This window comes from Pseudophryne corroboree, chromosome 4 (genome assembly GCF_028390025.1).
Source record: "Pseudophryne corroboree isolate aPseCor3 chromosome 4, aPseCor3.hap2, whole genome shotgun sequence".
Classification (NCBI taxonomy): domain Eukaryota; kingdom Metazoa; phylum Chordata; class Amphibia; order Anura; family Myobatrachidae; genus Pseudophryne; species Pseudophryne corroboree.
In genome coordinates this window covers 581,330,980-581,354,112 of record NC_086447.1, presented here as the reverse complement: position 1 = coordinate 581,354,112, position 23,133 = coordinate 581,330,980, and the positions used below count along the sequence as shown (strand labels likewise).

Below are 23,133 nucleotides of genomic sequence, written 5' to 3'. Positions count from 1 at the left end.
GTGTTCATACTGTTAACTGGTTGCGTATATTCCAGTTTATACGGTGTGGGCTGGTGTGAATCTTGCCCTTAGATTAACAAAATCCTTTCGTCGTATTGTCCATCTCCTCTGGGCACAGTTTCTCTAACTGAGGTCTGGAGGAGGGGCATAGAGGGAGGAGCCAGTGCACACCCATTCTAAAGTTCTTTATAGTGCCCATGTCTCCTGCGGAGCCCGTCTATACCCCCATGGTCCTTACGGAGTCCCCAGCATCCTCTACGGACTAGGAGTAAAAGATTTACCGGTAGGTTTAAATTATTATTATTATTATTAATCCTTCCTTTTCAAAGTAAATACATTTTATGAATTAATTTTCACTTAAAGTATGGGTAATAAGAACTGCATTCAATGTGCACAAAAAGAATGTTATTGTTCAGTTGGTCAGTACTGGATATTTCCGGAGAACATTTGTAAAACCTTGGGACTCTGTTTAATTCATCTAGCACAGATACAACTGTGTATTAAATTACTCAGTGAATTTTGGTCTCTGTATGCTGGATGTCCTTTTCAGGATATGTTCCCATTTTCTGTTTTTAAGGAGAAAATCATGTCACCGTGCTTAAAAGCTCATTGCTGTAGAAACACATTGAAATTAATGTTTTTACTTTTATTGATGTAGTGATGCCTTTACCAATACAATCTAATATACTAGAAATGCATTATAACCTGTGAGAAATATCTTAATCTTAATGCTGCTTTTCAATTTTTGGCTGGGTGCACATTACAATGACCTGGATGGCAGTTGACTGGACCACTGATATAAAGTTACATCGGTTGCCCATACACTCAGAAAGATATAGCGCGTGACCACTCGCTATATTGTTCAGTGGCCTCATCCAGGAGCATGCGTCCATCTGCCGGGTCGTCGCATATGATGTGCATAACATCAAATGGGACATTGCTGATAAATCGCTGGAGCGCATAATTGAGGGTACACGCTAGAGCACAGGTTCTCAAACTCGGTCCTCAGGACCCCACACAGTGCATGTTTTGCAGGTCTCCTCACAGAATCACAAGTGAAATAATTATCTCCACCTGTGGACCTTTTAAAATGTGTCGGTGAGTAATTAATACACCTGTGCACCTGCTGGGTTACCTGCAAAACATGCACTGTGTGGGGTTTTGAGGTCGAGTTTGAGAACCACTGCGCTAGAGGATGTGGAAGATATGTCTCTTTGATCCACGGTATTGAACTACTTATTGTCGGTTTACCCACCCTTAGACAGCAAGTGTAGCAATTGCACATTTGACTGTTAACTTTTTTTTATTTATTTGGAGACCAATGGTCTAGCACTTCAGTCAAGTTCAATTTAATAAAACTAGTTTGTAGTAACTGCTGTAGGATTGTAATTTTTTTTTCCCCTTCATTTTCAAGGTTAAGTTGCAAGGCAAAGGATATTGTTTCTGTGGAAACCAAGTTTTCTTCACGTTTATTAAATCACCGCACTAAGTGGGATATCCTATTAGCCACAATATTGCAGTTGTGTGATAAATTTTTGCAAATGCGATAATTTTGTATCCTATTACCGGTGATAAGTTATCGGAGATAAGTTTCCGTAGGGCTTATCGCGTATTTCTCTGACGTCCTAGTGGATGCTGGGAACTCTGTAAGGACCATGGGGAATAGCGGCTCCGCAGGAGACTGGGCACAAAAGTAAAGCTTTAGGACTACCTGGTGTGCACTGGCTCCTCCCCCTATGACCCTCCTCCAAGCCTCAGTTAGATTTTTGTGCCCGGCCGAGAAGGGTGCACACTAGGGGCTCTCCTGAGCTTCTTAGTGAAAGTTTTTAGTTTTAGGTTTTTTATTTTCAGTGAGACCTGCTGGCAACAGGCTCACTGCATCGAGGGACTAAGGGGAGAAGAAGCGAACCTGCCTGCTTGCAGCCAGCTTGGGCTTCTTAGGCTACTGGACACCATTAGCTCCAGAGGGACCGAACACAGGCCCAGCCTCGGAGTCCGGTCCCAGAGCCGCGCCGCCGGCCCCCTTACAGAGCCAGAAGCAAGAAGAGGTCTGGAAAAATCGGCGGCAGAAGACATCAGTCTTCAACAAGGTAGCGCACAGCACTGCAGCTGTGCGCCATTGCTCCTCAGGCACACTTCACACTCCGGTCACTGAGGGTGCAGGGCGCTAGGGGGGGGCGCCCTGAGCAGCAATGTAAAACACCTTGGCTGGCGAAAATACACCACCTATAACCCCCGGGGCTATATGGAAGTTTTTTAACCCCTGCCAGAATTCACCAAAAAGCGGGAGAAAAGGCCGCCGAGAAGGGGGGCGGAGCCTATCTCCTCAGCACACGGGCGCCATTTTCCATCACAGCTCCGCTGGAAGGACGTCTCCCTGACTCTCCCCTGCAGTCCTGCACTACAGAAAAGGGTAAAAAAGAGAGGGGGGGCACTAATTTGGCGCAGTTTTGAGAATAACAGCAGCTATAAAGGGAAAAGCACGTTATATAGTGGTATTCCTGTCTATATATAGCGCTCTGGTGTGTGCTGGCATACTCTCCCTCTGTCTCCCCAAAGGGCTAGTGGGGTCCTGTCCTCTATCAGAGCATTCCCTGTGTGTGTGCGGTGTGTCGGTACGATTGTGTCGACATGTTTGAGGAGGAGGAAAATGAGATGGAGGCGGAGCAATTGCCTATAATAGAGTTGTCACCCCCTAGGGAGTCGACACCTGAGTGGATGAGCTTATGGAAGGAATTGCGTGACAATGTCAGCTCTTTACGAAAGACAGTTGACGATATGAGACAGCCGGCTACTCCGCTTGTGCCTGTCCAGGGGTCTCAAACGCCATCAGGGGCTCTAAAACGCCCGTTACCTCAGATGGCAGACACGGATACTGACTCCAGTGTCGACGATGATGAGACAAATGTGACTTCCAGTAGGGCCACACGTTACATGATTGAGGCAATGAAAAATGTTTTGCATATTTCTGATAATACAAGTACCACTAAAAAGGCTATTATGTTTGGTGAGAAAAAACTGCCTGTAGTTTTTCCTGTATCCGAGGAATTAAATGAAGTGTGTGATGAGGCGTGGGTTTTCCCCGATAAAAATCTGATAATTCCTAAAAGGTTATTGTCATCATACCCTTTCCCGCCAGAGGATAGGGCACGTTGGGAAACACCCCCTAGGGTGGATAAAGCGCTCACACGCTTGTCTAAACAGGTGGCACTACCCTCTCCTGATACGGCCGCCCTAAAGGAACCTGCCGACAAAGCAGGAGAATATCCTAAAATGTATATACACTCACACGGGTGTTATACTGCGACCGGCAATCGCCTCAGCCTGGATGTGCAGTGCTGGGGTGGCGTGGTCGGATTCCCTGACTGAAAATATTGATACCCTAGATAGGGACAGTATATTACTGACTATAGAGCATTTAAAAGATGCATTTTTATATATGCGTGATGCGCAGAGGGATATTTGCCGACTGGCATCAAGAGTTAGCGCGCTGTCCATTTCTGCAAGAAGAGGGTTATGGACGCAGCAGTGGTCAGGTGATGCGGATTCCAAAAGGCACATGGAAGTATTGCCTTATAAGGGGGAGGAGTTATTTGGGGTAGGTCTATCAGACCTGGTAGCCACGGCAACTGCTGGAAAATCCACATTTTTACCCCAGGTAGCCTCTCAACATAAGAAGACGCCGTATTATCAGGCGCAGTCCTTTCGGCCCCATAAGGGCAAGCGGGCAAAAGGTTCCTCATTTCTGCCCCGTGGCAGAGGAAGAGGAAAAAGGCTGCAGCACACAGCCAGTTCCCAGGAACAGAAGCCCTCTCCCGCCTCCGCAAAGTCCTCAGCATGACGCTGGGGCTTTACAAGCGGACTCAGGCACGGTGGGGGCCCGTCTCAAGAAGTTCAGCGCGCAGTGGGCCCACTCGCAAGTGGACCCCTGGATCCTTCAGGTGGTATCGCAGGGGTACAAATTGGAATTCGAGACGTCTCCCCCTCGCCGTTTCCTAAAGTCTGCTTTACCGACGTCTCCCTCAGACAGGGAGGCAGTATTGCAAGCCATTCACAAGCTGTATTCCCAGCAGGTGATAATCAAGGTACCCCTCCTGCAACAGGGAAAGGGGTATTATTCCACACTGTTTGTGGTACCGAAGCCGGACGGCTCGGTGAGACCAATTTACCCTTCTCACCAAGGGTACCTCAGGTTTGTGGTACAGAATTGTCACTATCAGTTTCAGACGTTGCCGTTTGGCTTGTCCACGGCACCCCGGGTCTTTACCAAGGTGATGGCCGAAATGATGATACTCCTTTGAAGGAAGGGAGTTTTAGTTATCCCTTACTTGGACGATCTCCTGATAAGGGCAAGATCCAGGGAACAGTTGGAAGTCGGGGTAGCACTATCTCAGATAGTGTTGCGGCAGCACGGTTGAATTCTCAATATTCCAAAATCGCAGCTGATCCCGACGACACGCCTTCTATTCCTAGGGATGATCCTGGACACAGTCCAGAAAAAGGTTTTTCTCCCGGAGGAGAAAGCCAGGGAGTTATCCGAGCTAGTCAGAAATCTCCTAAAACCAGGCCAAGTCTCAGTGCATCAATGCACAAAGGTCCTGGGAAAAATGGTGGCTTCCTACGAAGCAGTCCCATTCGGCAGATTCCACGCAAGAACCTTCCAGTGGGATCTGCTAGACAAATGGTCCGGGTCGCATCTTCAGATGCATCAGCGGATAATCTTGTCACCAAAGACAAGGGTGTCTCTCCTGTGGTGGTTGCAGAGTGCTCATCTTCTAGAGGGCCGCAGATTCGGCATTCAGGACTGGGTCCTGGTGACCACGGATGCCAGCCTGAGAGGCTGGGGAGCAGTCACACAGGGAAGAAATTTCCAGGGCTTGTGGTCAAGCCTGGAGATATCATTTCACATAAATATCCTGGAGCTAAGGGCCATCTACAATGCTCTAAGCCTAGCAAGACCTCTGCTTCAAGGTCAGCCGGTGCTGATCCAGTCAGACAACATCACGGCAGTCGCCCACGTAAACAGACAGGGCGGCACAAGAAGCAGGAGGGCAATGGCAGAAGCTGCAAGGATTCTTCGCTGGGCGGAAAATCATGTGATAGCACTGTCAGCAGTGTTCATTCCGGGAGTGGACAACTGGGAAGCAGACTTCCTCAGCAGGCACGACCTTCACCCGGGAGAGTGGGGACTTCATCCAAAAGTCTTCCACATGATTGTGAACCGTTGGGAAAAACCAAAGGTGGACATGATGGCGTCCCGCCTCAACAAAAAACTAGACAGGTATTGCGCCAGGTCAAGGGACCCTCAGGCAATAGCTGTGGACGCTCTGGTAACACCATGGGTGTACCAGTCAGTGTATGTGTTCCCTCCTCTGCCTCTCATACCCAAGGTACTGAGAATTATAAGACGGAGAGGAGTAAGAACTATACTTGTGGCTCCGGATTGGCCAAGAAGGACTTGGTACCCGGAACTTCAAGAGATGCTCACAGAGGACCCGTGGCCTCTACCTCTAAGATGGGACCTGCTCCAGCAGGGACCCTGTCTGTTCCAAGACTTACCGCGGCTGCGTTTGACGGCATGGCGGTTGAACGCCGGATCCTGAAGGAAAAAGGCATTCCGGATGAAGTCATCCCTACCCTGATCAAAGCCAGGAAGGATGTAACCGCACAACATTATCACCGTATTTGGCGTAAATATGTTGCGTGGTGCGAGGCCAGGAAGGCCCCTACAGAGGAATTTCAACTGGGTCGTTTCCTGCATTTCCTGCAAACAGGACTGTCTATGGGCCTAAAATTAGGGTCCATTAAGGTTAAAATTTCGGCCCTGTCGATTTTCTTCCAGAAAGAACTGGCTTCAGTTCCTGAAGTTCAGACGTTTGTCAAGGGGGTACTGCATATACAGCCTCCTTTTGTGCCTCCGGTGGCACCTTGGGATCTCAATGTAGTTTTGGGGTTCCTAAAATCACATTGGTTTGAACCACTCACCACTGTGGACTTAAAATATCTCACATGGAAAGTGGTAACGCTGTTGGCCCTGGCTTCGGCCAGGCGTGTGTCAGAATTGGCGGCTTTATCCTATAAAAGCCCTTACCTAATTTTTCATACGGACAGGGCAGAATTGAGGACTCGTCCTCAATTTCTCCCTAAGGTTGTTTCAGCGTTTCACCTGAACCAGCCTATTGTGGTACCTGCGGCTACTAGGGACTTGGAGGACTCCAAGTTGCTGGATGTAGTCAGGGCCCTGAAAATATGTTTCCAGGACGGCTGGAGTCAGAAAATCTGACTCGCTGTTTATCCTGTATGCACCCAACAAGCTGGGTGCTCCTGCTTTTAAGCAGACTATTGCTCGTTGGATTTGTAGTACAATTCAGCTTGCACATTCTGTGGCAGGCCTGCCACAGCCTAAATCTGTAAAAGCCCATTCCACAAGGAAGGTGGGCTCATCTTGGGCGGCTGCCCGAGGGGTCTCGGCTTTACAACTTTGCCGAGCAGCTACTTGGTCAGGGGCAAACACGTTTGCTAAATTCTACAAATTTGATACCCTGGCTGAGGAGGACCTGGAGTTCTCTCATTCGGTGCTGCAGAGTCATCCGCACTCTCCCGCCCGTTTGGGAGCTTTGGTATAATCCCCATGGTCCTTACGGAGTTCCCAGCATCCACTAGGACGTCAGAGAAAATAAGAATTTACTTACCGATAATTCTATTTCTCGTAGTCCGTAGTGGATGCTGGGCGCCCATCCCAAGTGCGGATTGTCTGCAATACTTGTACATAGTTGCTGTTACAAAAATCAGGTTTTTGTTGTTGTGAGCCATCTTTTCAGAGGCTCCGCTGTTATCATGCTGTTAACTGGGTTCAGATCACAGGTTGTACGGTGTGATTGGTGTGGCTGGTATGAGTCTTACCCGGGATTCAAAATCCTTCCTTATTGTGTACGCTCGTCCGGGCACAGTATCCTAACTGAGGCTTGGAGGAGGGTCATAGGGGGAGGAGCCAGTGCACACCAGGTAGTCCTAAAGCTTTACTTTTGTGCCCAGTCTCCTGCGGAGCCGCTATTCCCCATGATCCTTACGGAGTTCCCAGCATCCACTACGGACTACGAGAAATAGAATTATCGGTAAGTAAATTCTTATTTTCTCTTCACCAGCTCAAAGCTGGTGAGAACTTGGTGCAAAATCCCTATTTTGAGCGATAACCTGTTTTTTACGGGAGATAGGTGAGATATCATTAGCCACGATCGTGGATCGCGTTATTGCGGCTACTAGGATCCCCCCCCTTCCCTTACACCTCCCCTCAAGCCTAAACCACTGTGTTTTCATGCGGGAACACAGTGGAGTTTGTTTTAAAAAGTGTTTTTCTACCACTGCGTTGTTTGCAAAAGTGCATTGTTTATGGTGGACTAGAGAGTGGAATCTAAAAATGATCCATCGATTTTTTTTTTTTTTCTTCTTCTTTTTTATAACAATTTTTATTTTTAATTTCTCTAACGTCCTAGTGGATGCTGGGGACTCCGTAAGGACCATGGGGAATAGACGGGCTCCGCAGAAGACAAAGCACTCCAAGAAAGAATTAGGACTACTGGTGTGCACTGGCTCCTCCCTCTATGCCCCTCCTCCAGACCTCAGTTAGAATCTGTGCCCGGGCGGAGCTGGGTGCATTTTAGTGAGCTCTCCTGAGCTTGCTAATAAGAAAGTATTTTAGTTTTTTTTTTATTTTCAGAGAGCTTCTGCTGGCAACAGACTCTCTGCTACGTGGGACTGAGGGGAGAGAAGCAAACCTACTAACTGCGGCTAGGTTGCGCTTCTTAGGCTACTGGACACCATTAGCTCCATAGGTATCGAACACAGGAACTTAACCTTGGTCGTCCGTTCCCGGAGCTGCGCTGCCGTCCCCCTCGCAGAGCCAGAAGACAGAAGCCGGCGGGTGAAGCAAGAAGACGTCAAAACCGGCGGCAGACGACTCCTGTCTTCATATGAGGTAGCGCACAGCACTACACCTGTGCGCCATTGCGCCCACACTAACCCACACACTCCGGTCACTGTAGGGCGCAGGGGGGGGGGGGGCGCGCCCTGGGCAGCAATTGAGTACCTCCTGGCAAAATAGGGCATATATACAGCTGGGCACTGTAATATGCATGAGCACCAGCCATTATTTTTACACAAAATCGCGGGACAGAAGCCCGCCGCTGAGGGGGCGGGGCTTCTTCCTCAGCACTCACCAGCGCCATTTTCTCTCCACAGCTCCGCTGAGAGGAAGCTCCCCAGGCTCTCCCCTGCAGAAGCACGATAAAGAGGGTGAAAAAGAGAGGGGGGGGGGCACATAAATTTGGCGTAAAAACAATATTTACAGCAGCTACTGGGTTAACACGTAAGTTACTGTGTGATTCCTGGGTCATATAGCGCTGGGGTGTGTGCTGGCATACTCTCTCTCTGTCTCTCCAAAGGGCCTTGTGGGGGAACTGTCTTCAAATAGAGCATCCCCTGTGTGTGTGGTGTGTCGGTACGTGTGTGTCGACATGTCTGAGAAAAGGCTCCCCTAAGGAGGAGATGGAGCTAATATGTGTGTGAGAGGGTGTCTCCGTCGACAACGCAGACACCTGTTTGGATATGTGTAATTAAGTGCTAAGGTGAATTTATTGCACAAAAGATTAGAGAACAGACAGGAAATCTACCCATGTCTGTCCCTATGTCGGAGAGACCTTCATAGTCTCACAATGCTCACTATCCAAGATATTAAACACTGATATCGACACAGAGTTTGACTCCAGTGTCGACTACGATAATGCAAAGTTACAGCCAAAATGGCAGAAAAGTATTCAATATATGATTATTGTAATAAAAGATGATTTGCATATCACTGATGACTCATTTGTCCCTGACACAAGGGTACACATGTTTAAGGGGAAGAAGGCTGAGGTAAATTTCCCTCCTCTCATGAGTAAAAAAAGCGGGAATCTCCAGACAAGAGACTGCAGCTTCCCACAAAGAATTCTCAGGCAGTATCCTTTCCCCACTAGGGCCAGGATGTGATGGGAATCTTCCCCTAGGGTGTCACGTTTGCCCAGAAGGTAGCCCTAGCTATTCTCAGGGATCCTGCAGATAGCGTGCACATTCTGGTACACTACTCAGACCGGCGATTGTGTCGGCATGGGTTTATAGCGCTGGGGCGGCGTGGACAGGTACCTTATCAGCAGAAATTGAGACCCTAGTGTGTGTATGTATGTATGTATGTATGTATGTATGTATGTGTGTATATATATATATATATATATATATATGATATATATATATATATATATATATATATATATATATATATATATATATGAGATATATATATATATATATAGAGAGAGAGATATATATAGAGAGAGAGAGATATATATATATATATATATATATATATATATATATATATATATATATATATATATATATATATATATATATATATATATATATATATATATATATAAAAGATGCTGTCTTAAGAGAGATATATAATCAAACATGCCCGAAGAGACATGAGTATACTGGGTCCTAGAGTCAAAGCTATGTCGATTTCTGCTTGACGTGTCCTGTAGAATATGCAATGGACAGATGATGCCAACTTAAGTGGCATATGGAAGGCTGAGGATTGTGTGGAGAAGGGTTCTCGGACCTGGTCTCCACGGCTATAGCTGGTAATTCTGATATTTTGCCTTATATTCCTGCACAGGCTAGGAAAGCACGTCATTATCAAATGCAGCTTTTCGAACAAAGAAACAAGAAAGTCCGAGGTGCGTCCTTTCTTGCCAGAGGAAAGAAGCTGCACAACACAGCTAGTTCCCAGGAACAGAAGTCCTCCCCGGCCTCTCTGAAAATCCACCGCATGTCGCTGGGGCTCCACAGACTGAGCTAGGCCCGGTGGGGGCACGCTTTCGTAAGTTCTGCAACAAGTGGGTTCACTCCCTGTTAGATCCCTGGGCAATAGATATTGTGTCTCAGGGATACAAGCTGGACTTTGAGAAGATGCCTCCTCACTGACGGCCCTGCCGGCTTCCACCCAAGAGAGGGAAACAGGGTTAACTGCAATTCACAAATTGTATCTTCAACAGGTGGTGGTCAAGGTTCCCCTCCTTCAACAAGGAGGGGGTTATTATTCGACCATGTGGTAGTCCCGAAACCAGACGGTTCGGTCAGACCCATATTGAATTTAAAATCCCTGAACATATACCTGAAAAGGTTCAAGTTCAAGATGGAATCGCTAAGAGCGGTCGTTACAAGCCTGAAAGGGGGAGATTTTATTGTGACTCGGGACATAAAGGAGGCATACCTTCATGTCCCCATTTATCCACCTCATCAGGCGTACCTCAGAATTGCGGTACGGGATTGTCATTACCAATTTCAGACGTTGCTGTTTGGTCTCTCCACGGCCCCGAGAATATTCACCAAGGTAATGGCGGAAATGTTGGTGCTCCTGCGGAAGCAAGGTGTCACTATTATCACGTACTTGGACGATCTCCTCATAAAAACGAGATCAAGAGAGCAGTGGCTGAACAGCGTATCACTTTGGAAGTATAACGGCAACACGGCTGGATTCTATATATTCCAAAGTCGCAGTTGGTTCCTACAGCTCATCTGCCTCTCCTAGGCATGATCCTAGACACAGACCAGAAAAGGGTTTATCTCCCGATAGAGAGAGCTCAGGAGCTTGAGACACTGGTCAGGAATCTATTAAAACCAAAACAGGTGTCAGTGCATCACTGCACTCGAGTCCTGGGAAGGATGGTGGCATCATACAAGGCCATTCCTTTCGGCAGGTTCCATGAGAGGACCTTCTAATGGGACTTACTGGACAAGTGGTCCGGATCACATCTTTTAGATGCATCGGTTAATCACCCTATCCCCCGGGGCCAGGGTGTCTCTCCTGTGGTGGCTGCAGAGTACTCACCTTCTCGAGGGCCGCAGGTTCGGCATTCAGGACTGGGTCCTGGTGACCACGGATGCAAGCCTCCGAGGGTGGGGGGCAGTCACTCGGGGAAGAAGTTTCCAAGGGCTGTGGTCAAGTCAGGAGACTTGCCTTCACATCAATATCCTGGAACTAAGGGCCATATACAACGCCCTAAGTCAAGCGGAGACCCTGCTTTGCAACCAATCGGTGCTGATTCAATCAGATAACATCACCGCAGTGGCTCATGTAAACCGCCAAGGCGGCACAAGGAGCAGGGTGGCGATGGCGGAAGCCACCAGAATTCTTCGATGGGCGGAGAATCGCGTACAAGCACTGTCAGCAGTGTTCATTCCGGGAGTGGACAACTGGGAAGCAGACTTCCTCTGTAGGCATGACCTCCACCCGGGAGAGGGGGGACTTCATCAAGAAGTCTTCGCGCAGATTGTAGGTCGGTGGGAACTGCCACAGGTGGACATGATGGCATCCCGCCTCAACAAAAAGCTACAGAGAGGTATTGCGCCAGGTCAAGAGACTCTCAAGCGATAGCTGTGGATGCGCTGGTGACACCGTGGATGTTCCAGTCGGTTTATGTGTTTTCTCCTCTTCCTCTCTTACCCAAGGTGCTGAGAATCATAAGGAAAAGAGGAGTGAGAACAATACTCATTGTTCCGGATTGGCCAAGAAGGACTTGGTATCCAGAGCTGCAAGAAATGCTCACAGAGGACCCATGGCCTCTGCCTCTAGGGCAGGATCTGTTGCAGCAGGGACCTTGTCTGTTCCAAGACTTACTGAAGCTGCGTTTGACGGCATGGCGGTTGAACGCCGGATCCTAGTAGAAAAAAGGGATTCCGGATGAGGTTATTCCTACGCTGATAAAGGCTAGGAAGGACGTGACGGCTAAACATTATCACCGTATACGGCGAAAATATGTTGCTTGGTGTGAGGCCAGGAATGCCTCTACAGAGGAATTCCAGCTGGGCCGTTTCCTTCACTTCCTACAGTCGGGAGTGACTTTGGGCCTAAAAATGGGTGTCCATTAATGTCCAGATTTCGGCCCTATACATTTTCTTTCATAAAAAACTAGCTTCTATACCTGAAGTTCAGACGTTTGTAAAGGGAGTGCTGCATATTCAGCCCCCTTTTTGTGCCACCAGTGGCACCTTGAGATCTTAACGTGGTGTTGAGTTTCCTGAAATCTCACTGGTTAGAACCACTTAAGACCGTGAAGTTAAAATATCTCACGTGGAAAGTGGTCATGCTATTGGCCTTAGCTTCGGCTAGGCGTGTGTCAGAATTGGCGGCTTTGTCATGTAAAAGCCCCTATCTGGTTTTCCGTATGGACAGGGCAGAATTACGGACTCGTCCGCAATTTCTGCCAGAGGTGGTGTCATATTTTCATTTGAACCAACCTATTGTGGTGCCTGCGGCTACTCGTGACTTGGAGGATTCCAAGTTACTAGATGTAGTCAGGGCTTTGAAGATTTATGTAGCCAGAACGGCTGGAGTCAGGAAACTGACTCGCTGTTTATCCTGTATGCATCCAACAAGCTGGGTGCTCCTGCTTCAAAGCAAACTATTGCTCGCTGGATCTGTAACACGATTCAGCAGGCTCATTCTGCGGCTGGATTGTCACCTCCAAAATCAGTAAAAGCCCATTCCACAAGGAAGGTGGGCTCTTCTTGGGCGGCTGCCCGAGGCGTCTCGGCATTACAGCTTTGCCGAGCAGCTACTTGGTCGGGTTCAAACACCTTTACAAAGTGCTACAAGTTTGATACCCTGGCTGAGGAGGACCTTGTGTTTGCTCATTCGGTGCTGCAGAGTCATCCGCACTCTCCCGCCCGTTTGGGAGCTTTGGTATAATCCCCATGGTCCTTACGGAGTCCCCAGCATCCACTAGGACATTAGAGAAAATAAGATTTTACTCACCGGTAAATCTATTTCTCGTAGTCCGTAGTGGATGCTGGGCGCCCGTCCCAAGTGCGGACTTCTTCTGCAATACTTGTATATAGTTAGTGCTTAAATAAGGGTTATGTTATGGTTGCATCAGGTTTGTCTGATGCTCTGTTGTTGTTCATACTGTTGACTGGGTATGTTATCACAAGTTATACGGTGTGATTGGTGTGGCTGGTATGAGTCTTACCCTGGATTCCAAAATCCTTTCCTTGTAATGTCAGCTCTTCCGGGCACAGTTTCCTTAACTGAGGTCTGGAGGAGGGGCATAGAGGGAGGAGCCAGTGCACACCAGTAGTCCTAATTCTTTCTTGGAGTGCCCTGTCTCCTGCGGAGCCCGTCTATTCCCCATGGTCCTTGCGGAGTCCCCAGCATCCACTACGGACTACGAGAAATAGATTTACCGGTGAGTAAAATCTTATTTCTCTAACGTCCTAGTGGATGCTGGGGACTCCGTCAGGACCATGGGGATTAGCGGCTCCGCAGGAGACAGGGCACAAAAATAAAGCTTTAGGATCAGGTGGTGTGCACTGGCTCTTCCCCCTATGACCCTCCTCCAAGCCTCAGTTAGGTTTTTGTGCCCGTCCGAGCAGGGTGCAATCTAGGTGGCTCTCCTAAAGAGCTGCTTAGAAAAAGTTTTTAGGTTTTTTATTTTCAGTGAGTCCTGCTGGCAACAGGCTCACTGCATCGAGGGACTTAGGGGAGAGAAGTCAACTCACCTGCGTGCAGGATGGATTGGCTTCTTAGGCTACTGGACACCATTAGCTCCAGAGGGATCGAACACAGGCCCAGCCATGGAGTCCGGTCCCGGAGCCGCGCCGCCGACCCCCCTTGCAGATGCCGAAGTTGGAAGAGGTCCAGAAGCAGGCGGCAGAAGACTTTTCAGTCTTCCTGAGGTAGCGCACAGCACTGCAGCTGTGCGCCATTGTTGTCAGCACACTTCACACAGCGGTCACGGAGGGTGCAGGGCGCTGGGGGGGCGCCCTGGGCAGCAATGTATAATACCTTTTTATGGCTAAAAATACATCACATATAGCCCTTGAGGCTATATGGATGTATTTAACCCCTGCCAGATCTCACAAACTCCGGAGAAGAGCCCGCCGAAATAGGGGGCGGGGCTTATTCTCCTCAGCACACAGCGCCATTTTCCTGCTCAGCTCCGCTGTGAGGAAGGCTCCCAGGACTCTCCCCTGCACTGCACTACAGAAACAGGGTAAAACAGAGAGGGGGGGCACTTTTTTTGGCGATATTACTATATTTAAGCTGCTATAAGGATACAACACTTATATAGGGTTGTTCCCATATATATTATAGCGCTTGGGTGTGTGCTGGCAAACTCTCCCTCTGTCTCCCCAAAGGGCTAGTGGGGTCCTGTCTTCAATAGAGCATTCCCTGTGTGTCTGCTGTGTGTCGGTACGTGTGTGTCGACATGTATGAGGACGATGTTGGTGTGGAGGCAGAGCAATTGCCGGTAATGGTGATGTCACCCCCCAGGGAGTCGACACCGGAATGGATGGCTTTGTTTATGGAATTACGTGATAATGTCAGCACATTACAAAAATCAGTTGACGACATGAGACGGCCGGCAAACCAGTTAGTACCTGCCCAGGCGTCTCAGACACCGTCAGGGGCTGTAAAACGCCCTTTACCTCAGTCGGTCGACACAGACCCAGACACGGACACTGAATCTAGTGTCGACGGTGAAGAAACAAACGTATTTTCCAGTAGGGCCACACGTTATATGATCACGGCAATGAAGGAGGCTTTGCATATCTCTGATACTACAAGTACCACAAAAAGGGGTATTATGTGGGGGGTGAAAAAACTACCTGTAGTTTTTCCTGAATCAGAGGAATTGAATGATGTATGTGATGAAGCGTGGGTTAACCCAGATAGAAAAGTGCTAATTTCAAAAAAGTTATTGGCATTATACCCTTTCCCGCCAGAGGTTAGGGCGCGCTGGGAAACACCCCCTAAGGTGGATAAGGCGCTCACACGCTTATCAAAACAAGTGGCGTTACCGTCTCCTGATACGGCCGCCCTCAAGGATCCAGCTGATAGGAGGCTGGAAACTACCCTAAAAAGTATATACACACATACTGGTGTTATACTGCGACCAGCCATCGCCTCAGCCTGGATGTGCAGTGCTGGGGTGGTCTGGTCGGATTCCCTGACTGAAAATATTGATACCCTGGATAGGGACAGTATTTTACAGACTTTAGAGCAATTAAAGGATGCTTTTCTTTATATGCGAGATGCTCAGAGGGATATTTGCACTCTGGCATCGAGAGTAAGTGCGATGTCCATATCTGCCAGAAGAAGTTTATGGACACGACAGTGGTCAGGTGATGCGGATTCCAAACGGCATATGGAAGTATTGCCGTATAAAGGGGAGGAATTATTTGGCGTCGGTCTATCGGATTTGGTGGCCACGGCAACTGCCGGGAAATCCACCTTTTTACCTCAGGTCCCCTCCCAACAGAAAAAGACACCGTCTTTTCAGCCGCAGTCCTTTCGGTCCTATAAGAACAAGCGGGCAAAAGGACAGTCATATCTGCCCCGAGGCAGAGGAAAGGGTAAGAGAGGGCAGCAAGCAGCTCCTTCCCAGGAACAGAAGCCCTCCGCGGGTTCTGCAAAGCCCTCAGCATGACGCTGGGGCTTTACAAGCGGACTCAGGAACGGTGGGGGGTCGACTCAAGAATTTCAGCGCGCAGTGGGCTTGCTCACAGGTGGACCCCTGGATCCTGCAGGTAGTATCTCAGGGTTACAGGTTGGAATTCGAGAAGTCTCCCCCTCGCCGGTTCCTAAAGTCTGCTTTGCCAACGTCTCCCTCAGACAGGGCGACGGTATTGGAAGCCATTCACAAGCTGTTTTCTCAGCAGGTGATAGTCAAGGTACCCCTCCTACAACAAGGAAAGGGGTATTTTTCCACGCTATTTGTGGTACCGAAGGCGGACGGCTCGGTAAGACCTATTCTAAATCTGAAATCTTTGAACCTGTACATACAAAAATTCAAGTTCAAGATGGAATCACTCAGAGCAGTGATAGCGAATCTGGAAGAAGGGGACTTTATGGTGTCCCTGGACATAAAAGATGCTTACCTGCATGTCCCAATTTGCCCTTCACATCAAGGGTACCTCAGGTTCGTGGTGCAAAACTGTCATTATCAGTTTCAGACGCTGCCGTTTGGATTGTCCACGGCACCTCGGGTCTTTACCAAGGTAATGGCCGAAATGATGATTCTTCTGCGAAGAAGAGGCGTATTAATTATCCCTTACTTGGACGATCTCCTGATAAGGGCAAGGTCCAGAGAACAGCTGGAGGACGGAGTAGCACTAACCCAAGTAGTGCTGCAACAACACGGGTGGATTCTGAATTTTCCAAAATCTCAGTTGACCCCGACAACACGTCTGCTGTTCCTGGGAATGATTCTGGACACGGTTCAGAAAAAGGTGTTTCTTCCGGAGGAGAAAGCCAAGGAGTTATCCGAACTTGTCAGGAACCTCCTAAAACCAGGAAAAGTGTCTGTGCATCAATGCACAAGAGTCCTGGGAAAGATGGTGGCTTCTTACGAAGCAATCCCATTCGGCAGATTCCACGCACGAACTTTTCAGTGGGATCTGCTGGACAAATGGTCCGGATCGCATCTGCAGATGCATCAGCGGATAACCTTATCGCCACGGACAAGGGTGTCTCTTCTGTGGTGGTTGCAGAGTGCTCATCTGTTAGAAGGCCGCAGATTCGGCATACAGGACTGGGTCCTGGTGACCACGGATGCCAGTCTGAGAGGCTGGGGAGCGGTCACACAGGGAAGAAACTTCCAGGGAGTATGGTCAAGCCTGGAGATGTTTCTTCACATAAATATACTGGAGCTAAGAGCGATTTACAATGCTCTAAGCCTGGCAAAACCCCTGCTTCAGGGTCAGCCGGTGTTGATCCAGTCGGACAACATCACGGCAGTCGCCCACGTAAACAGACAGGGCGGCACAAGAAGCAGGAGAGCAATGGCAGAAGCTGCAAGGATTCTTCGCTGGGCGGAAGATCATGTGATAGCACTGTCAGCAGTGTTCATTCCGGGAGTGGACAACTGGGAAGCAGACTTCCTCAGCAGACACGATCTACACCCGGGAGAGTGGGGACTTCATCCAGAAGTCTTCCACATGATTGAGAACCGTTGGGAAAAACCAAAGGTGGATATGATGGCGTCTCGCCTCAACAAAAAACTGGACAGGTATTGCGCCAGGTCAAGAGACCCTCAGGCAATAGCTGTGGACGCTCTGGTAACACCGTGGGTGTTCCAGTCAGTGTATGTGTTTCCTCCTCTGCCTCTCATACCCAAAGTACTGAGAATTATACGGCAAAGGGGAGTAAGAACGATACTCGTGGCTCCGGATTGGCCAAGAAGAACTTGGTACCCGGAACTTCAGGAGATGCTCACGGAAAATCCGTGGCCTCTACTTCTAAGACGGGACCTGATTCAGCAGGGACCGTGTCTATTCCAAGACTTACCGCGGCTGCGTTTGACGGCGTGGCGGTTGAACGCCGAATTCTAAGGGAAAAAGGCATTCCAGAAGAGGTCATTCCTACACTGGTTAAAGCCAGGAAGGAGGTGACTGCACAACATTATCACCGCATTTGGAGAAAATATGTTGCGTGGTGTGAGGCCAGGAAGGCCCCCACGGAGGAATTTCAATTGGGTCGATTCCTACATTTCCTGCAAACAGGATTGTCTATGGGCCTCAAGTTGGGGTCCATTAAGGTTCAAATTTCGGCCCTGTCGATTTTCTTCCAGAAAGAATTGGCTTCAGTTCCTGAAGTCCAGACTTTTGTAAAAGGAGTACTACATATACAGCCCCCGGTTGTGCCCCCAGTGGCTCCGTGGGACCTTAATGTAGTTTTGGATTTTCTCAAATCCCATTGGTTTGAGCCACTCAAATCGGCGGATTTGAAATATCTTACATGGAAAGTAACCATGCTACTGGCCCTGGCTTCAGCCAGGAGAGTGTCAGAATTGGCGGCTTTATCGTATAAAAGCCCATATCTGATTTTCCATTCGGACAGGGCAGAACTGCGGACGCGTCCTCATTTTCTGCCTAAGGTGGTGTCAGCGTTTCACCTGAACCAGCCTATTGTGGTGCCTGCGGCTACTAGCGATTTGGAGGATTCCAAGTTGCTGGACGTTGTCAGGGCATTGAAAATATATATTTCAAGGACGGCTGGAGTCAGAAAATCTGACTCGCTGTTTATACTGTATGCACCCAACAAGCTGGGTGCTCCTGCTTCTAAGCAGACGATTGCTCGTTGGATTTGTAGCACAATTCAACTTGCACATTCTGTGGCAGGCCTGCCACAGCCTAAATTTGTCAAGGCCCATTCCACAAGGAAGGTGGGCTCATCCTGGGCGGCTGCCCGAGGGGTCTCGGCATTACAACTCTGCCGAGCAGCTACGTGGTCGGGGGAGAACACGTTTGTAAAATTCTACAAATTTGATACCCTGGCTAAAGAGGACCTGGAGTTCTCTCATTCGGTGCTGCAGAGTCATCCGCACTCTCCCGCCCGTTTGGGAGCTTTGGTATAATCCCCATGGTCCTGACGGAGTCCCCAGCATCCACTAGGACGTTAGAGAAAATAAGATTTTACTTACCGATAAATCTATTTCTCGTAGTCCGTAGTGGATGCTGGGCGCCCATCCCAAGTGCGGATTGTCTGCAATACTTGTACATAGTTATTGTTACAAAAAAATCGGGTTGTTCTTGTTGTGAGCCGTCTGTTCAGAGGCTCCTACGTTGTCATACTGTTAACTGGGTTCAGATCACAAGTTGTACGGTGTGATTGGTGTGGCTGGTATGAGTCTTACCCGGGATTCAAAATCCTTCCTTATTGTGTACGCTCGTCCGGGCACAGTATCCTAACTGAGGCTTGGAGGAGGGTCATAGGGGGAGGAGCCAGTGCACACCACCTGATCCTAAAGCTTTATTTTTGTGCCCTGTCTCCTGCGGAGCCGCTAATCCCCATGGTCCTGACGGAGTCCCCAGCATCCACTACGGACTACGAGAAATAGATTTATCGGTAAGTAAAATCTTATTTTTTTTCTGTTTTGTTTCCAGTGGACAGTGTTTACTTTGTTCTGATTGGTTTAGGTGTCTGTCCAGTCCTCCTTTAGCTTAGGAGTGTACGCACTTCTTGCTATGATGTGACATTCCATCACGTCTGAAATGCGACTGACCCACGGAATGGTGATGCGAGAAGTGTACCACCTTGTGGCGGCGGGGTAGACTATACCTTACTGGGGAGATTTATTATAGCAACATAGATCGTGCCACTATAGCTCTACCTGGGGAGGCATTTGATATGCCGGCTGTCGGGATCCCGGTGCTCAGCATTCCAACAACTAGTCTCCCTCTTAGGGTGTCCACGACACCCCTGGAGGGAGGACAAAAAGCGTGCCCGCAGTGTGACGAGCACAGCGAGCCCGCAAGGGGCTCTTTTGCGCTCACCCTGCTGCCGGCATGCTGGTGGTCGGGATCCCAAGTGGCGGCATAACGTAGCAGACCCCTCTTCCTGCTGTACCAATGAGATGTATTAATATCCCCAAAGCTCATTAGCCTAGTGCTGACACGCTATGCCTCGCCTCCCAGCCGGCTCCAGACCTGAGCCCAGCAGCCACCACAGCCAGGGACAGTGCTGTCACTGACCGTTCACATGTGTGCCGGAACACTGGCACATTATCTTGTAGATAGTAGCACCAGTAAAGACAGTGTGCCTCCGGCATTACGACTCCGTCTCATTGATACCGCTTCTTCACCATGTATCAGCAGCACATAACGTGCTGATATCACTAATCTCCATAATGCAGCTTTGTACATCTTCCCTGTGTTCTTTCTCCACTTCTTTTCACTCATAATCAGCATTTATAAGTGATATGACATTTTGCTGGATTATTTTGTTTTTTGTTAGCTTTTCTCAACACTTCTCGGGACGCAGTATAAAAATATAGTAATTTTAAATAAAGCTTTCAACTAACTAGATAAACACAATAATGGCATAATGTATCTCTTAAAACCATTGTTAAATAATGGGTGAGATTCAATTATTCCTTATTCCCAACACACACACATACACACACACACACACACACACACACACACACACACACACACACACACACACACACACACACACACGTTCGTGCCCACCGGCGAACTGAAATGCGCTCAAAATTGCCCACCACTATTCATGTCACGCCCATTATTTTAGTTTTGGTATGGCTGCTTTACGTGACTAAACCCGACTGCTATGGGCGCGATAAAATAGATCAGTTGAACATCGTCACACAATCTCCCGTCGCTTTAGACAGGAGATCGGGCGTGATATAACAATTGAATCTTGCACCATGATTTTTAATTCTGTGAGGGTGATCCAATTATAAAGGGCGCCAGACATAAAATGCAGCAGTTCTGGGCGCCCATTAAATATTGCGTTTGTTGAGTCAATGAATCTTTATCTGACCACGCGGCGGCAGCACTGCACATCCATGCTGACGCAATAGCTGGCCTAAGTATAATGCCTGAGTGTGTGTATACAGACTTCAGGATCGCCTCCTGCTTTCTATCAGCAGGTTCCTTGAGGGCGGCCGTATCCGGAGACGGTAGTGCCACCTTTTTAGACAAACGTGTGAGCGCTTTATCCACCCTAGGAGGTGTTTCCCAACGTGACCTATCCTCTGGCGGGAAAGGGAACGCCATTAGTACCTTCTTAGGAATTACCAATTTTTTATCAGGATAAGCCCACGCTTCTTCACACACCTCATTTAATTCATCGGATGGGGGAAAAACTACGGGTAGTTTTTTCTCCCCAAACATAATACCCTTTTTAGTGGTACATGTATTTATATCAGAAATGTGTAACACCTCTTTCATTGCCTCAATCATGCAGTGAATGGCCTTAGTGGGCATCAGGTTAGACTCATCGTCGTTGACACTGGTGTCAGTATCAGTGTCGACATCTGGGTCTGCGGTCTGAGGTAGCGGGCGTTTCAGAGCCCCTGATGACCTTTGAGACGCCTGGACAGGCACGAGCTGAGAAGTCGGCTGTCCCACATTTGGCATGTCGTCAAATTTCTTATGTAAGGAGTCTATACGTGCACTCCATTTCTTTCCATAAGCTCATCCACTCAGGTGTCTGCCCCGCAGGGGGTAACATCCCTTCTAAAGGCATCTGCTCCGTCTCCACGTCATTATCCTCATCAAACATGTCGACACAGCCGTACCGACACACCGCACACAGGGAATGCTCCAACAGAGGACAGGACCCACAAAAGCCCTTTGGGGGGACAGAGTGAGAGTATGCCAGCACACACCAGAGCGCTATATAATGCAGGGACTAACTGAGTTATGTCCCCTATAGCTGCTTTTTCTATATAAATATATACTGCGCCTAAATTTAGTGCCCCCCCTCTCTTTTTTACCCTTTTCTGTAGTGTAGACTGCAGGGGAGAGCCAGGGAGCTTCCTTCCAGCGGAGCTGTGAGGGAAAAATGGCGCCAGTGTGCTGAAGGAGATAGCTCCGTCCCTTTTCCGCGGACTATTCTCCCGCTTTTTCCTATATTCTGGCAGGGGTATTTTCCACATATATAGCCTCTGGGGCTATATATTGTGGTATTTTTGCTAGCCAAGGTGTTATTATTGCTTCTCAGGGCGCCCCCCCCCAGCGCCCTGCACCCTCAGTGACCGGAGTGTGAAGTGTGTGTGAGAGCAATGGCGCACAGCTGCAGTGCTGTGCGCTACCTTGGTGAAGACTGATGTCTTCTGCCGCCGATTTTCCGGACCTCTTCTTGCTTCTGGCTCTGTAAGGGGGAAGGCGGCGCGGCTCCGGGACCGAACACCAAGGCTGGGCCTGCGGTCGATCCCTCTGGAGCTAATGGTGTCCAGTAGCCTAAGAAGCCCAAGCTGGCTGCAAGCAGGCAGGTTCGCTTCTTCTCCCCTTAGTCCCTCGCTGCAGTGAGCCTGTTGCCAGCAGGTCTCACTGAAAATAAAAAACCTAATTTCTATACTTTCTTTCTAAAGGCTCAGGAGAGCCCCTAGTGTGCATCCAACCTCGGCCGGGCACAACATCTAACTGAGGCTTGGAGGAGGGTCATAGTGGGAGGAGCCAGTGCACACCAGGTAGTCATAAATCTTTCTAGAGTGCCCAGCCTCCTTCGGAGCCCGCTATTCCCCATGGTCCTTACGGAGTTCCCAGCATCCACTACGGACTACGAGAAATAGAATTACCGGTGAGTAAATTCTTATTATCGTGTTTGTTGAGTCAATGAAACCTGGTTTAGCCGCGCATAGCAACTAAACCTGTGTAAACTCCTAGCTAGGGTACCCAAATAGCCGTTAGGGTGGTCAAACCACAGAGTGTTCACACATCCGGAGGCTGTGAGAAAGTGTCCCACTGTGGCACTCGCGCCCCAACAGAGAAACAATTGAAGTGCAGTGTTGGATACCATCTAGTGGCAGCTGCTAGGGAAATAATTTAGTCGCACCCCTGTGAACATTTATTTTAATGTTGATGGCCCTTTTAAATCTCAAAGTAAACCATTTTTAAAATCCACATGACATGATATGTGGTATGATTTGTCAACAATGTATTGTCGATCTGTTTGTCATGTCAATATTATGAATGTTAAAATTCCTGTTTTAGCCAAACTCTAATTTCATGTGTTATGTTCATAATGTCTACCTTTAGTCAATGTAAGAATTTTGAGTACTTCCCTCTCATGAAATTTAGGGTGGAATTCAATTGTTCTCGCCGCCCAATCGCCCGTCTAAAGTGACAGGAGATCGCAGGGGCGAGATTCACTTGATGCCTGCTGTCGCACTGATCGCACTCATTAGTATTTTGTTTAACCATGTAAAGCAACTAATCCAGATTAAACTAATGGGCGGCATCACAAAAAGTAATTTTTCGTACGTTTCCGCTTTCAGTCAGTGCCAGCAGCCGATCATGTTTGAACGAAGCAACAATTGAATTGCTCCGTCCGGTGTCATATAGTGACTGCCGGCAAGTAAAACAATTGAATCTTGCCCATCGTGTTCATTCTAGCACCCTGCACTTGTTGCAACCTGTGAGTTCCTCTTCATGGGGTGTCACGCTCTGCTCTGGTGCTTCTAGCATACGCTGTTTTGTATCTCTGCACTGAGATACATATCATAGAGTTCTAGAGGCACCAGAGCAGAGAGCAACACCGCAGATAGGAAAGAAGAACTG

The 23,133-nt window shown here is 48.6% G+C and overlaps 1 protein-coding gene across 1 annotated transcript in view; it reads left to right on the top strand.

Annotated features, from left to right (window-relative positions):
- The window catches only part of TAB2 (TGF-beta activated kinase 1 (MAP3K7) binding protein 2), a 198,913-nt gene that overhangs the window by 69,974 nt on the left and 105,806 nt on the right, over positions 1–23,133 (top strand). The gene's annotated exons all lie outside the window — the stretch shown is intronic.